Source organism: Falco punctatus (genome assembly GCF_963210335.1).
Source record: "Falco punctatus genome assembly, chromosome: 11".
Classification (NCBI taxonomy): domain Eukaryota; kingdom Metazoa; phylum Chordata; class Aves; order Falconiformes; family Falconidae; genus Falco; species Falco punctatus.
The window spans coordinates 8,475,753-8,491,176 of record NC_137591.1 but is presented as its reverse complement, the minus strand read 5'-3'; the positions used below and the strand labels follow the sequence as shown (position 1 = coordinate 8,491,176).

The following is a 15,424-nucleotide window of genomic DNA, read 5'->3' as shown; positions in this document are numbered from 1 at the left end:
CCTATACCACTGACACAGGAACTGAAAGTAAGGATTATTCTATACTTTCCTAGTTATTACTGATATTTTTTTTAAGTATCAGCTACTGGCCCTACTGTCCAGATTAGGATACCAGACTAGGCAGCTCCTTAATCTGACCTTCTGTGATACCCCTTTATTTTACAATGCCATAAGTGAGAAGGTAGACTCAAATAAAGTGGTTGTTGATGACAGAATGGGAAAAGCAGATGGGAATCTGAGATCCAGTGAGTCACAGTAAGAATGACAGTGGAATGTTTTTTCACCATCTTTTCATTACCAGACTAGTCTGCTTCAGTGTCACAGGTAGTTCCACTTCCGTGTTCCACAGCAACTGGCTATCTCCTGGAATAAACAGTATTGACACTAGATGCTTTGGAACAAGGTAAATTTCCATTTTTTATGGAGGCGGATTATTTCAGTCAAGAGTCACTCATGATTCTGTTGGACAACCCAAGCACAATATGATTTGGACTCATAAGCCCTGAGTTAGTTTTGGGTGTCCGAGAAACTTGCTGAACAATGTGCTGAACACTGGGATTAAAAATTAGTTGCAAGATGGTAAACACCAGAATGAATCCACACTGCTTGAGGTTTCTTAAATGTGCAAACTATTCGAAGCAGCGCAATAATCCTACACCTTTGTGGCACTTGATGTCCAATTATGACAGTTATAGGCACTCAAGATCAATGAAAGACTTCCCACTCTTCACAGCTTCTCTGCTCCATCTAACAGTTTCCACAGAAGCAAAGTGGAAGGCTCTTATTGCCTATATTATAGTACAACACTAACTTTCAGGAAATGGTTTATCCTCTCAATATTAAATTTCCTATTTTCTATTTCTCATTTTCACCATCAAAATTCAAGTTTTCTCTGCTTTTTCTTTCACTTATTGTAAGGTATCAGATATATAAAGACTCTGTGCACAGTGACTCAATATTGGGTTTAAACATTAAAACCACAGGCAGCATACAACAATAATGAAGGAAAAGCATTACAAGATCTAGCACTCTAGTTCTTCCACCAACAGTTAATAGCAAAATAGGGGATTACTGGAGCCATATGCTTAATAGACTCAACCACAATCAGCAGACAGGATACTGGCTTCTTCACTGATCTTTCCCAACTAATTTCAAACTAATCACCTCTCACGGAGTACCACAATGATTTCATTCTTAGACTTCCTCAGTGGCAAGAAAAAAAACAACTTTCTACAATTTTTCAGTATTAGCTTCTCTTTTTCTGCCCTGTCATGTAAAGGGCAAATGGTTTCCCTCCTCCAGTAACATGAATTAACCTATGTGTATTTCAGCTTGTTTTTATCTTCAGGTTCCAACAATTTCTGCTTAGTATCTGAACCTGCCATGGCTCAAATACAGATTAGTCTGCGTAAGAAAGATTAAAAAAAATCTAAAAGCAGGGAAGTTCAAAACATTTCATCTTCATCTTTTCAACGTAAATATTTTTCTTTTACTTTAGTTCTATGCTTCCACATTCTGATGTAAATTTTCAGCTACAAATGCAGAATTAAACCAAATTTGCATGGAAGAAATTTAAAACTGGAACTAAAAAAGGGGGTATTTAATCATAAATAAAGTTTTTAAATTGAAAGAAAAGTAAGCATGTCACATCACTGACATCAAGATCATCATAGTACTGATTTTGTTTATAGCATTTATAATGTATTTTTGACATTTTGAGTGACAGATGCCACCATAATAGGAAATTAAACACACCTGGCCATTAGTTTCCTCTTAGCAAAAGCCAGCGTTAAAACTGAAACATACAGTATGTATGTAATAATTACCAAACACTGACATCTAAAATGTTCTTAGAGACACCTGGAACACAAGAAGTTTATGAATTTAACACTGTCTTGCCAAGAGAGAATATTTCATCAGGACAACAATTGTTTTGCTAAAGCTGAATATTGTCTATGTTTACTAACCTGTCTGTATTCATTACTTTTTAAAGGATGATACATGTCATGACAGCTTTGGATAACTTCATGGAGATGCACACTATATTGCACTTACCAAAGCTTCACATGCACCCTCAATCTATTCCAAGCACAACTGAATTATTGATCCAAAATAAAATTATATGTACTTGAAAGGATTCCAACTTGGAAGAATCATCATTTATAAATCTAATTTTATGCATGACCAATATAGGCACAAGTTTCCAAAATGGCAAAATTATTTTTCTTCAAAACTGCAGTATGTTCAATTGATTTTTCTTTTTTTAAATGTTGAGATGAACATGCAATCTATTTTAAATGTCATCACTTTGTTTTTTATTTAATTAACATTTCATATGGCTTCCTCAGTAAATAAATAATTACTTCAATCACTATACATATCATCTAACCCTATGCCTTTTTGACTCTACAATAAAATTGCGTCACTTTTCAACACAGAGATCAGTGAAACTACTTTTAAAACGTTCAAAGGCTCCTTTGAAATAATCCATTACGGATTTTAATACAAGTTGCAGAAAATTCAAGCCCTTCCCTTGTTAAAAGTAATAGAGCCATATTACCACGTGGTATGGTATCATAAGATCTTACAAACTTTGCATCATGAATCTGGATCCACTGTTCTTCCCTATTTTTTTTAAGTTGAATGGCATGTGATATGTAAAAAATAGTCTCCTTAACCTGTAGTAACCGCAGTTAATTAAAAGGTACTGTCCAAATACACGCAACTCTCTCTCATGTTTTCAGTGAAGACAGATATATATGTATGCATCTATGTATCTATAAAATACACATATACACTCAAATATAGCTTTAAGGAATTTGGCCAGTGCATTATATGCAGTGCAACATTGTAGTACACAGTGATGCCATCAAAATAAAGCCTAACAGAAATCCAGATTTTTGCTGCTTCTAGACTCTGAAGCATACATCCCAAAGAATGAAAATACGTAACTCCCATTTTGCCTCAACTGTTGTCGTTTGCTAGTAAATACCAGAGAATCTTCAGTGAAAGCATTCTCTAATTCAGATTAAATTTATTCACTTGCATAAGAAACTGATTTTCCCTGACAAAAATGTTTCAAGAGAGGTTCCATTCCTTTTTAATCTTGCTTAGAAAAAAATTATAATTTCAACACTTCTGCACTATATGTCTTTCTCCAAGGCAAAATAAAACAGTGAATGATAATGACTGATAAACCCAGCAGCATTAGATGAATGTCAAAATTTAAATCTTGACCAAGTTCACCCACAAGAACTGAACCACTATTCAGTAGGTAACAATATAGGAAAAACATCACTGACATGAAATAAATAAAAATTTCATATTCATCAAACTAAATCAATACTAAAATTACAGTAAGCAGTGAATTAGAGGTTGTAACAGTGATGCTACTTACAGTTTCATCTTAAAGTCAAAATGGCCATGTGAGCTGGAAATATGGGATGACAAAAAACATTCAACCCTTTATGGCTTTGGGGGAATGGCCCAAGTGTTTTGGGGGAATGGCCCAAGTGTTTTCAAGTCACAGATGCAAATTCAGATGTCATTATTGACTGAGGGACCCCAATTTCAAACACATGAGCTAGCAAAGAACACATACAAACATGGACTTGAAAGAGGAGCTGAGAGCCTTCATCACTGAGAGTTAACAAGGAAAGTAAAATTAGAAAGAAGCTTCAACAACTCAAATGCTGAAATCTCAAAGCATTCTAGTCTTAAGACACATTTGATTTTTAGTAATGAAGATGCTTTTTTCCTGCTAAAAAAAAAATTAAACTACCCACCCATAAAACTTTGTAAGAAATTTAAATATAAATATTTCATTTTCTTTGGTAGTAGATTAACCCAGCAGCAGAGATAAATTTAAAACTCACCCATTCTGGTACATTCTTGCATTTATATTACCCTATGGTTTTTTGCATGAAGTTTTTCTTTTATGTCTACATCCATGTTTTACATTATTGGCAGTAACAGTAATAAAACTGCCACAAAGTTTCATACAAAACTGAATCTCATTTTAATTACTATTTGATAAGCACATAAAAAGAGAGGAAATTAATTAGGCAAGTATGTACATTTTCTATAAATAACAAATTTAATACAGTGTACCTTTTTGTACAACACTATAGTATGCTAGATACTAAGCTTCTTTTAAAAGCTAACCAAAATCCTTCTTTAAAAACAGATTTATAAGGGCAATATAAATTTAAAGCTTATCTTTCAGTACCACAACCTTATGCTTTAAACATTCTGATTTGGAACCAAACAATATCATACCACTCTTAATCTGAGTCCCAATAAGATTCTGCTGTGTTACACTGCAATGGTTCTATGGAGTACTAAATCAGTCCAATATAAGCATACTTAGTAATCAAGTTCTTATATAAATTGTAGTCAGATATGTCAATGAAACTAAGATGACGGCTTTGTTCAGATTGCTTATTAGTAAATAAACCATAAACTTCCAAAAATATATCATCTTCCAAATTTCAGATTTCTAAATTTTAATAATTAAATGTGCTTTAGTAAGCTGCTTCAGGAACCTTTACCTTTAACCTCATAAAATCAAATTATTTTCAAGTATCAGATGTGAGGTAACAAAACAAATTTATATGAGAAAACAAAACTGGTACATTAAAAACAACTGCGTTTTGTCTACCTGTGTAAAGGGTGAATAAAATACCCAAATACAGGAAGAGATACAGATCTATTTCTAGCACACTACATAAGAAGAGCACATAAAGATGGGTAACAGCTGGAGATGCCCTAAACAGGCAAAATTCAAATAATCTAGTGATTCTCCTTGTAAATTATTATAAAGATCTATTTAGAGAGATTACAGGAGCTGACCAGAAGAGGATTAATAAATTATTAATGCAAACTATTCAACAATGAATGACTTCTGCCTAATTTAGTAAGAAGGTATATGTAATGAAATACACCACAGAAAATATGTATTTCAGATTGGTTAGGAAATGTTGCAAGTCATAAAATGCTTCATAGAAATCTTCAAAATTTCAAAACTGTACTCCTTCATAAAAACATATGTACTTTTATACATGCATTTTCCAAAGCTAGGTAAATGCAATATAGCCTTTAATGCACAGTAAAGAAAATACCTGTCTTCTAAAATGAGAAACTATAAGATGCTATAATGCATCCTGATACCAGTAACTTAAATCACCAAATGACATTAGAGTGAAGAAAGCTCGAGAAGAAAGTAGTAAAAAGGCAGCCTGTTTCCAACTTTAGACTGCTTTTGATGTTATCCTTACTCCATCTTACTTTGGAGGCAGCTTCTGCAGGAATTAACTGCACAAAATGAGTTCTTAGGCCAGAAAAAGAGGTTGAGGTACTTCAAATCATGCCTGTTTTGCTTTTCTTCCCCCCTACTTCTCCAAGATGTATCAATAGGTATAATGAAAGACATCTCCCTATACACATATTATTCATATCTTTAAACAATCACAGCTGTAAGGTCACAAAGAAGGCGTAGTCCACTGAGGATTATCAGGCTATTTTAGGACAGTAGTAAGAGGTCTGAACAAACTATAAAATCCAATCCAGACAATAAACAGTTCCTGAAAACCTAACCAATTAAAGACAGAGATTTTACAGCCACTTTTATTTTACAAAACAGTGTAGGACAAAAAAAACCTACTCTATAATGAGAGCTCCATGCATTCACAGTAATGTCCAACTGTGATATTATCTGTCTTACTTTGGCATCCTGTTTAAATTTCTGAAGACAACTAGGCTATCCTTTTCTCCTAATTCATACATATACATAACAAAAAACTACCAAAAATCTAGAGTCAGAATTCTAGCCTCAGTCCAACTGTAACTGAAGTAACAGAGAGAATGCCTTTAAAGTAAATAACATTTGTTCTTTGATTTTAACCTCAGTTTGGATTGATTTATTAACTGTAATTGGTGATCAAATCCTAGCTGCCAAATATCTATTCTCTTCTATCCTTGGTATATTTTGTCACTACCTTTGTGATTAAGAACTCCAAATGTGTTTATCAACACTTACAGAACAAAATTTGGCACTATTAGGAAACCCCTTCTGTTGGAAATTCTTTTTTTAATCTCAGTGAAAATACCATTTCTGAACATGATTCATCAGACAGCAGAGTTGTTCAGGGTACATATACATACAGAATATAACATGCGGCCTAGATGTGCATTACTTATTGGTATAATATGGTTGCTGTTCGTTAGAGTAATTAAAATCCTCACAGATATTTTTAATCCTTTCATCACTTTGTTGTTTTCAACTCCTATCTTTTCTCAGATTCCTCAAAAGTAAATTTTCCAGGACAGAGATCATCTTTTTCTAGTGTGGCTACAGTATGTGGAACAGTAAGTGTCATCTACTTGAGCAGAATTTCAGGCTATGGCCCCCAAGAGAAATAATTATTCACCTGTAAAATCCTCCAGTATTGGTATACTAGAATATTTACACAATTTATCACATGCACACACATTTCTTTTTTTCCCTCCAGATCTCAAATGATTCACTGTTGCTACTAACACCTTTAAAGACATTCCAGCTCAGAAGTAATCATGCACCTGAAGCACTGTCTATTTAAAATACTTGAAATGCAATCTGGAGATGACATTTGTTCATCCAATTTCCAGTTCCACAGAGAAGAAATTTAGCAAAATTGCAGATGTTTTGTAAGGGCCATGGTTGAAGTTAATAGGAAACAAACTCTGCCCAACAGATAGCATTATCCAGAAATAGCAGCCTGTGACACGTATATAATTAGAGAAATTGGAGGCTTTGCCCATGAGACCATGTGTTCCACAGCAAATCCTATTTCCTTCATTCTCCCTTTCATGGTTATTGCAAGGGTAATCATTGTGTGATTATAGTCCTTTACATGTAATATATCAGTTTCTTTTTGTTTTTTCCAATATTGGTGTTAATTAAATTCACTGAACAAATGACAAAAAAGTCCACAGCTCAGATCTTATCAGACCAACTGACTACAAGTCAAACCATAGAAGGAGACCAAAAGACCAAATTTTACATCTCACAGGTATCTTATATGATGGTTCTTTTTTCCAATAAATATAAGCCATTAGCTATTTCTTTTGACTTTTTCCTTGTTAAAAAGTATAAAATAAAACTGACAACATAAAATGCCTGATGTAGAAGTCCAAGTCATAAGGAGGAAGTTAATTTACCAACTTCAAAGTAAAAAAAAAAAAAAGTCTACTGGTTCTACTGTAACATAGGGATATGAACATAAAAAAACCCGAGTTTATCGTAAAATTCTAAAAATAATTCTGAAAAGATTAGGGCTCTCACTGCTTTGCTACAGAACTTGGCTTACTACCTGCCCTTGTTACTGAAGCACAACGGAAACCGAAGACATATGTAACAGGAGGGAGGAAGGAAGCAATCAGTCTGAAAAAGACTTATGTATGATAGTGAAAAACAAATTAGGTATGAGTTTCCATAGTGATACAGCAACAAAAGGCTGCTGCAATTTTCAGCTGTCTGTACTGAGACAGCAAGAGAGCAAAGGGACTAGAGTCTCTCCTCTGTAAGTTGGGATGTTAGCGTACTCACAATTGTCCATTTGATTTTAGTTCCACACTACAAAGAAAATATTGAAGGAATTGGAAGAAGAATAATTATAAAAACAAGATGTTCTGCAAGAAGCAAAACTACGAAGTGCTATGGATTTGGATTTCATGGTTGGATTGTCCAGTATCTTAAAAATAAAAATGCCAATGACTACTTTCCCCTATGCATCTCCTCTGTGGATTCTCTGATGTTTAATAAGAAATGATCTCGTACTATAGCCTGTCTGCCAGAGGGAACACTAATGGGTCTCTTGCCCATCTGGCAGCCTGCTTTCCTGAAACTTACACAAATTCCTGTCCAGTGGTGTTGAAACTGGCCAAGAGTTAAGAAACTATTGAGGGAGAAAGGAGAGGAGAAAGATCAGCAACCACACAAAAAAGTAGGCTACCAAGTAGACAGTACGATCATATAAGCTTTGTTTCCCTGGGAAACTAGGCTAATTATCAAAGGGCTGGAAAGATTCACTTATGATGAAAGTCCAAAGGCCCTAAAGCAGAAAAATACTTAAACACTTAAAGGTAAAGTGCTCTATTGGATATAGAGTTGAAAGAACCAAACATGATAGCTGGGTTGAGACACAAATGATGAGGAATGTTATAATTTACAGAAATATAAATGTTAGCCAAGGATGATGAGGATTTATTTGTACCAAGAGGAGCTATTACTAAGCAGAATTGCAACTAGGAATAGTAGGATTAAATAAAGGAAAGTTTTAGGCTAAAAATCAAGCAACACTGTAAGTGAGATGAGTCTATAGTACTGTTTTGAGATGTAAGAAGTGGAAGCTCCCTGGTTTAAGAAAATTAAAAGTGGAATGTAAAAAACCTATTCTCTACAGAATAATGCATGGACAGTGAGATTGGCAGGAATGTCTAACCAGTTTTTCTTTTCATCTATCACTAGATTAGTAACACAAAATACTGCACTAAACATATGGTAAAAACTACACTATTATCCAGTAGCAGAACTGAAACCTAAATCAGAAATACACATTACAATTATGTGTTCCTAGTATTTGTATGACTGTTTTTTACACTGTGTCTTTTTTGTTTACTTTTTTACCCATTTGTCCACTGTTGGGTATAAATGATTGGTCTGATGCAACAGGAGAAAAAGAGAATGGATTTCTTGTTTTCTCATTATACTATTGAAATAAATTTCTTTGAAATAAAGGCTTTAGTGTGAAATGTCAAGCAAAACTGGAGATATTCTTAAAATGAAAAGAAAAACAACATATTTTCAAATCTAAGTACATAAAGTTGTTTAAGAATTTGAAGCTGAAGGAAGAGGAAGATGAGAAGGAAATGTAATATAGACAATACCCAAAACTATTAAAAGTAGCTACTCCTTTTCAGTCCTCTAAAAGCCTGTTCTAAAAGATGTTCAGTCATCTAAAAGCCTGAAACCAGACCTAGGATATATAAATGCATAGATCTGCCCTCCTCCCACATCACCTATACAATATATCCAAAATAAAAATATTATACATACAATTATTTATAATGAGTTATTAAAATATCAACTTTTACACATCAAGTGATCAAAGTTACTTGTGTATTACTGCAACATTTTTAAGCAATACTGAATGGAATGGGGTTTTGTTATTATTTTCTAGTAAAACATAGAAGAAAATAATCAAAATGCACAAACCAGATTACACAGTATGTTTGATGTAGCAATTTCTAACATTCATTTAATATAGCTGAGCTACAATGACTAATACTGCCCATGTCCGCTAGTACAAAGACCTAAATAAGGTTCCAGACTAGATTATGTTCATGCTGGTCTCATTTTAACGGAAATTGGAGAGATGAAAAAAAGATTATAGGAACACACATTATAAAAACAGACCTCACAAGTCAAACTTAATAGTGAAACCATTCTCTTTCATGTAGACAACCATGAAAACAAATATCCTGTAAGCACTAGATATATATTGTATCGTTCTATCAGATCTCTTCGCCTCCTTGAGACAGATTCCCATTCATCTCATGACTATATAATTTGATCATAGTTGAGTAAGGCACAGCAGGGGAAAGGGTCTGTTTGATAAAGTATTAGGCTCCAGAAAGATAGATAAACAATTTCATGATTTCTAGTTGTAACAGGAATGGTACAGTGGTGGATATTGAGATATTAGTCTTGTAGGAATACAAATAACAAGCTTCTGCAGTTTTTTCCTCTTACTAAGTATGTTTTCTCTCCATTAGGTGAAAATGACAGTTTGATTATGATAAACTAAAACAGAAAGCCAGAATAAAATGCAAGGTGCATATGAAAATGCAAGTTATTACGTAACTTTTTTTTTCTTAGTATAAGACAAGCAAAAAAATAGAGCAAGGAATTTTCTTTCTCATGGGGCATTTTTACTCAAAGAAACATTATTTAAAAGTACGTGAAACAGTTGCCTATCAAGTTGTTACACATTTAAACCTCCTCTTTCACAGGGGACACATTGGCAGGCAACTCCTCACCTACTACAAATCACTCGAGTAACACCTGTTTGCAACACTACCTTTGTTCTACATGTATTAAATGAAGACTGGAGTGGTAATATTTGAACAGCTATGATGGACTTTTTTTTCATGTATTAGCACATATATTTATTTTTTTATATAGTAAAACAAATATATAGCAGCCATTACTAATACAGCTCCTGTTAGGTGGCAAATATTATACTATCTTTGTAATTACTTGCTGTCTTGGATAGCTGAACAACAGGGTGATATTCAGTCATGCTGACACCTGCTTTTACTTGTAAAATTTCAAAGAACAAAAAAAATCTTTTACAGCAAATTTTTAGTTACAAACCCTGGATATCATCTTTTTTGTTTATGAAAATATATTCTGGAGTAAGCAATTTTTAAACCTATCATACTATCTAATTTAGTCTTACTTACCTGTGATTCTTTTACATTTTCAACAGTGAAGTTGAACCAAACTCGAAACCGTGGGTTACAGGTATCTGGTCTAATGAACAGGTCATACTCAAACTGTGTGATGTGGTCCACCCGTCCAAGGTTACCTACCGGGAACACATGAAAAAGAATGCATTTTAATGAACAGCTGGTAAAGTTTCCAGGAACTACACTGGGGAAAGTTTTAAAAACTTCTACCTCTGTTAGTTAAAATATATAATAAGCCTTATAACAGTTCAGAATTATTTTTAATAGACTTAATAACAGTCACAAAATAAATTACCTACATGCATCACATGTAAGCTACATGCATCAAAATACATCAAAAAGAAGACAACATGGATTTTTGTTATTCAATTAAACTGACTTACTGTATTCTCTCATCTGAGTATTCCAGTTAAGCATCCTAATATCCTTTTCATTGCTTCCCTTTTGTTTTTTCACTTTTCTAATAATGTCTCTCTACCTCTTCTATCCCCCACCTGTATAGATTTCTCTCTTCCCATTTGCTGCTCATGTTCAAGCACCTCTACAATTAAAGAGTCAATAGATTTCCACCTGGCCCCCCTGGCTGGCACTCTGAGCACCCCTCTCTCCCCACAGATGGGCCAGCCTTCACCTCCCTTGTGATTCAAAAGCTATATCAATACTTGCCCTTTACTATTTGCAGCCACAATCACCTCTTCAAAAAACACAAGGCTGTCAGATTTTGCCTCAGTTTTTTCCTGGAGAATTTCATGGAATAATATTTTTAAATATAGTCAGAGCTACATTGTCTCCTATGGCATTATTCAGCAAACAATCACACTGGCTACAGATATGAAGTTCAGCACTGGGAGAACTTGCTAAGTGCTTTTAAATTGCTAAATTGTCATTTTTCCTTTGAAGTGTGCCAAGATTTTTAAAGACAAGGTTTAGACTGCCCATTTCATTTATATGCTACAAAAATAAGACTACACATTTTCCTGATCTGATCCAAACCCCATCTCATCAGGTCTTGTAAGACAGGGCCACGCTTTACCTCACAGGCTAAATTATACTTTCTAAAAAAAAAAAAAAAAAAATAGCACTGCAAACCTGGTTTCATGGCTTCAGATATTTTTTTGGCCTTAGATATATATTTCTGAGTTGGATATATACTGTTGGGTTCAAATAGTTATTTCTAATGCTATTTGAGCTAAACAACTCCGTCAGCAAGTTCCATTTCAGTCAGTACAACTGTTACCAGTAACATGCTACGCAGGGTGAGCACAAGCAGCAAAATTTGGCTGATCTGCTGTTCTGGGTCGGAAAAGCAGCAGGAAAAAAAAATCTGAACTCTGTTCATCAATATATTTCTTCCTTTTCCCAAATTGTTTCTGACTTTCCTAATTGAACTTTTTTAATCTTCTCTATTTTAAATGTTATCCTCTACTTTCCTACCCACATTCCTCTTTTCAGAAGAAAATTCTCTTCACCGAATCCCTCTGCAGAAAACCACTTCATGCTAGCAATCTGTTCCTAAACACTTGCCTGAAGGACACATTTGGCATATGAAATATTTGAAAAAAAAAAAAAAAAACCAGCAACATTGTACAGCTAGAATACCTTTGCCAAGTATAAATAATGTCATCTGCTGTAGGGGCGCAGGTGCCGGCAGCGGGGCGCAGGGCTGAGCTCTCTGAGGAGAAGCTGGGCTGCCCCGGGCCGGTCACAACCGGTTCCAGCCGCCTCCGCAGCAGCCGGGGCCCCACCCAGCCCCTCAGCCGAGGCGGTGGCGCCTCCTTAGCAGAAATGCTTTAAGGGCGGGGAAAAGCACCACACATACAGGGAGTGAGGGAGTCTGAGGAGAACCGGGGTTCAAGGCGGCAGGAAGGCTGCGCCGCAGGGCAGGGCAGGGCAGGGCACGGCACGGCACGGCACGGCACAGACCTCCTGTGTCCTGCAGGGAGGCGGGAGCAGGTGAATATGCCTTGAAGGCCCAGTGGCTGTGGAGAAGCCATGCTAGAGCAGACTCCCCTGACAGGAATGTAGGAAGGGCCAAGCCTGGAGCAGAGGAGCAGCGCTTCAGGAGGGAGGAACAGCAGAGAGGAACTCTGGGGACTGACCGCAGACCCCATCCCACTGCGCTGCTCCTTGTGGGAGAAGCGGAGTTGATCCTGGGAAACAAGGAAGGGTGGGGGAAGATGTTTTAATTTCTCTTTGTTTCTTAATATCCAAACCTATTTTAACTGGCAATAAATTAGTTTTCCCCCAGTCGAGTCTGTTTTGCCAGTGATGGCAACTGGTGAGCGATCTCCCTGTCTTTACCTCGACCCATGAGCTTTTGCATCTTGTTTTCTTCCCCCTGTCCTGGTTGAGGAGGGTGAGAGAACAGCTGGGTGGGCACACAGCATCCAACCAAGGTCAGCCCACCAGATCTGCCTGACTTCAGATTAAGTCCCTTACACATCTAAGTGCACTTTCTGCCACAGGGGTCAGACCTATCACTGTTATTCACAACAACAGAACTCAAATCTTAATGTAAACTACTATTTTCTACAGATTATTATCCAAAGTAAGTAAGAATGGTAAAATCAAGCTATTGCATCGTAATACCTTTAATTAAAGGACTTTTTTTACTGTGTTTTTCATTAAACATCATGCACATATAACATTGTAGGGGAAACAATATCCCTCATGTATTTCAGAATTTAGGTGGTCCAAGCTGTTCAGCTGCCCAGGCTGGATTCCAGTTGCCTCACAGGTCAGTTTAAGCTCCCTCTGCAGAGCTAAATGTGTGGAAGCCCAGAGTCATTTCAGCCTGAGCTGGGCATGTGATGCTGGTGGATTTTCTAAGAGCAAGGCAGCAAGCTGAACGAACACAGACTGTGGACTAGGTCCAGCTTGTAAACTACTATGTATACATGCCTCGCAATGATCTCAGCAATTCCAGATATAGATTATCTGCAGCACAGAGCAGAGGTGCAAATTTTGGTCAAATTACTTCCAAAGAAGGACACAGAAGCAATTAAATTTGTATTTTAAGTTCAAAGATCATTAAGAAGTTGTACTGCAAAACACAGGAAACAAAAATATTAAGTGAATAAATAAAAACAGAGCAAAATGAGACCTTGGTTTCCGACCTATTGCAAATTTCAGCTTCTGTTTCACCATCAGACTGATCTGAACTGTATGGGGGACAGATGGCCCACTCAGAACTACTTTACAGAGTCCATAGGATACCTAAACTAGCACTGGAGAATCGTACAGATGTCAATGAAATCACTGATGGTGAAGAGCAGTAATGCTGGAACTACTCCAGGCCAATCTGCTCTGGAAAACCTACATAACTGTCCCAAAAACAGCAGAACCTTTAACAATTTAATCATTGTTTGCATAGTTCCCTGGAACTCCCAACACTGTTTTCCTCTTTATCTCTAATACTTGAATACTCACAACCCTCTTAATGCATTTTTTCCTTTTGTGAATTTTATCTCACTTTATTACTTTTTGCCTAAAGAACTGCCTCTTCCTGGGCTCTTTCATAGTACACACCAGCGACCAGAGTCACCTGCAGCCATTTGCAGCTCAGTATCATTTGTACATTTCATTAGTGCACTATTTCTTCTCTGTCTTCCAGATGCTAAATAGGCTGGACTGAACACTAATGCCTTCGGTAACCAATTCAACAAGTTCCTCGTGCTCAATAGACTATTGTTTGTAATATCACAGCCTTTGCTCACAATCTGTCAGCCTAATTTCAACCCACATAGCAATGTCATTAAACAAGACGGCAGTTTTGTTACAAGGAAGCCTAGAACTGTAAGAACAAAACACTTCCTTGCTTTAAGAGACACTTTGGAGAAAGCTGGCAATATCACTGAAAAACATTTTTTGGTGTCCAAGACAGGATATAAGCTTCCCAACATTAATCTCATAAACAAAGTTAACAATTTTACGTACTGCCTTCACACTGCTGAAATCATGGGAAACAGATGTATTCTAATGAGTGAGAATTATATTCCAATACCACAGGTAACACAGTGAAATGCATTAGAAACTATGAAACAGGAATTAAAACATTGATTACACTATTTGATTTCAACATTATACCATTTTAATATTTTAACATTGAAAATAAACATTTTTTCTTAAGTGCAAACAACTTCTAAACCACTTTAATTTTTTAATAGCTCTATAAGGTTCCTTAAAATTTCTCTTTTTTTTTTTTTTTTTTTGTTAAATGCATAGCAAGAGAGAAAACTGTTTAATGAATGGTTACACAGTAAGTTCCTCCTATGTTACTGCAATCTCTCTGCAATTACACAATACATATGCTCTGCTTTGCAGTACCTGAGGTGGATAGTTTACGTGCTGAAATGATGATAAATTTAAGAGAAAGCTAGATAGCACCAATTTTGTGTAATGTACCTACCAGTAGTTTTCTGTTTTGATACAACTACTCTAAGACCCTTCCTGTGCACAGTGTTTATTCTGTGTAAATTGCTAGTCCGGTAATTTGTGGTATCAGTAAGAGAGTCTATTCATAACCACATTGCTTAAATACGTTCTTTTAAAATCAAAGAAAAAAGTCTCACACTACTACAACACCACCTTTTCTTTGCTTTACTTTGGGTTCATGCCCACATGAAATCATCACCCCTCCATTCAATCAATACAGAAGTTTTATCTGTGAGACTATGCAACATTTTATAAAGCATCATCACTCCATAATTTGTGAGTAGCATTATACTTTGGGGGTTAACATTATAAAACATAAGATATTAGTAATGTTATTTAAGGTACATATAAAATTAATTAACTGATGAAGTAATGTAATCTGCAAGGGAAAAAGTCCAACAGCATTATGAGCAGTTAAGATCTGAACTTATCAGCATTCTAAGACATTTCTTGTTCAATGTATTTTTTATATATATTATTA

General features: G+C 35.7%; 1 protein-coding gene across 1 annotated transcript in view; it reads right to left on the bottom strand.

The window, feature by feature from the left end:
- BEND5 (BEN domain containing 5) overlaps positions 1–11,582 on the bottom strand; it is a 557,320-nt gene extending 545,738 nt beyond the window's left edge. Inside the window, exon 1 of the mRNA XM_080407659.1 lies at positions 10,504–11,582. The gene's annotated coding sequence lies outside the window, so the exon portion shown is untranslated. The remainder of the gene's footprint in view (positions 1–10,503) is intronic.
- Between the last annotated feature and the right edge of the window lie 3,842 nt (positions 11,583–15,424).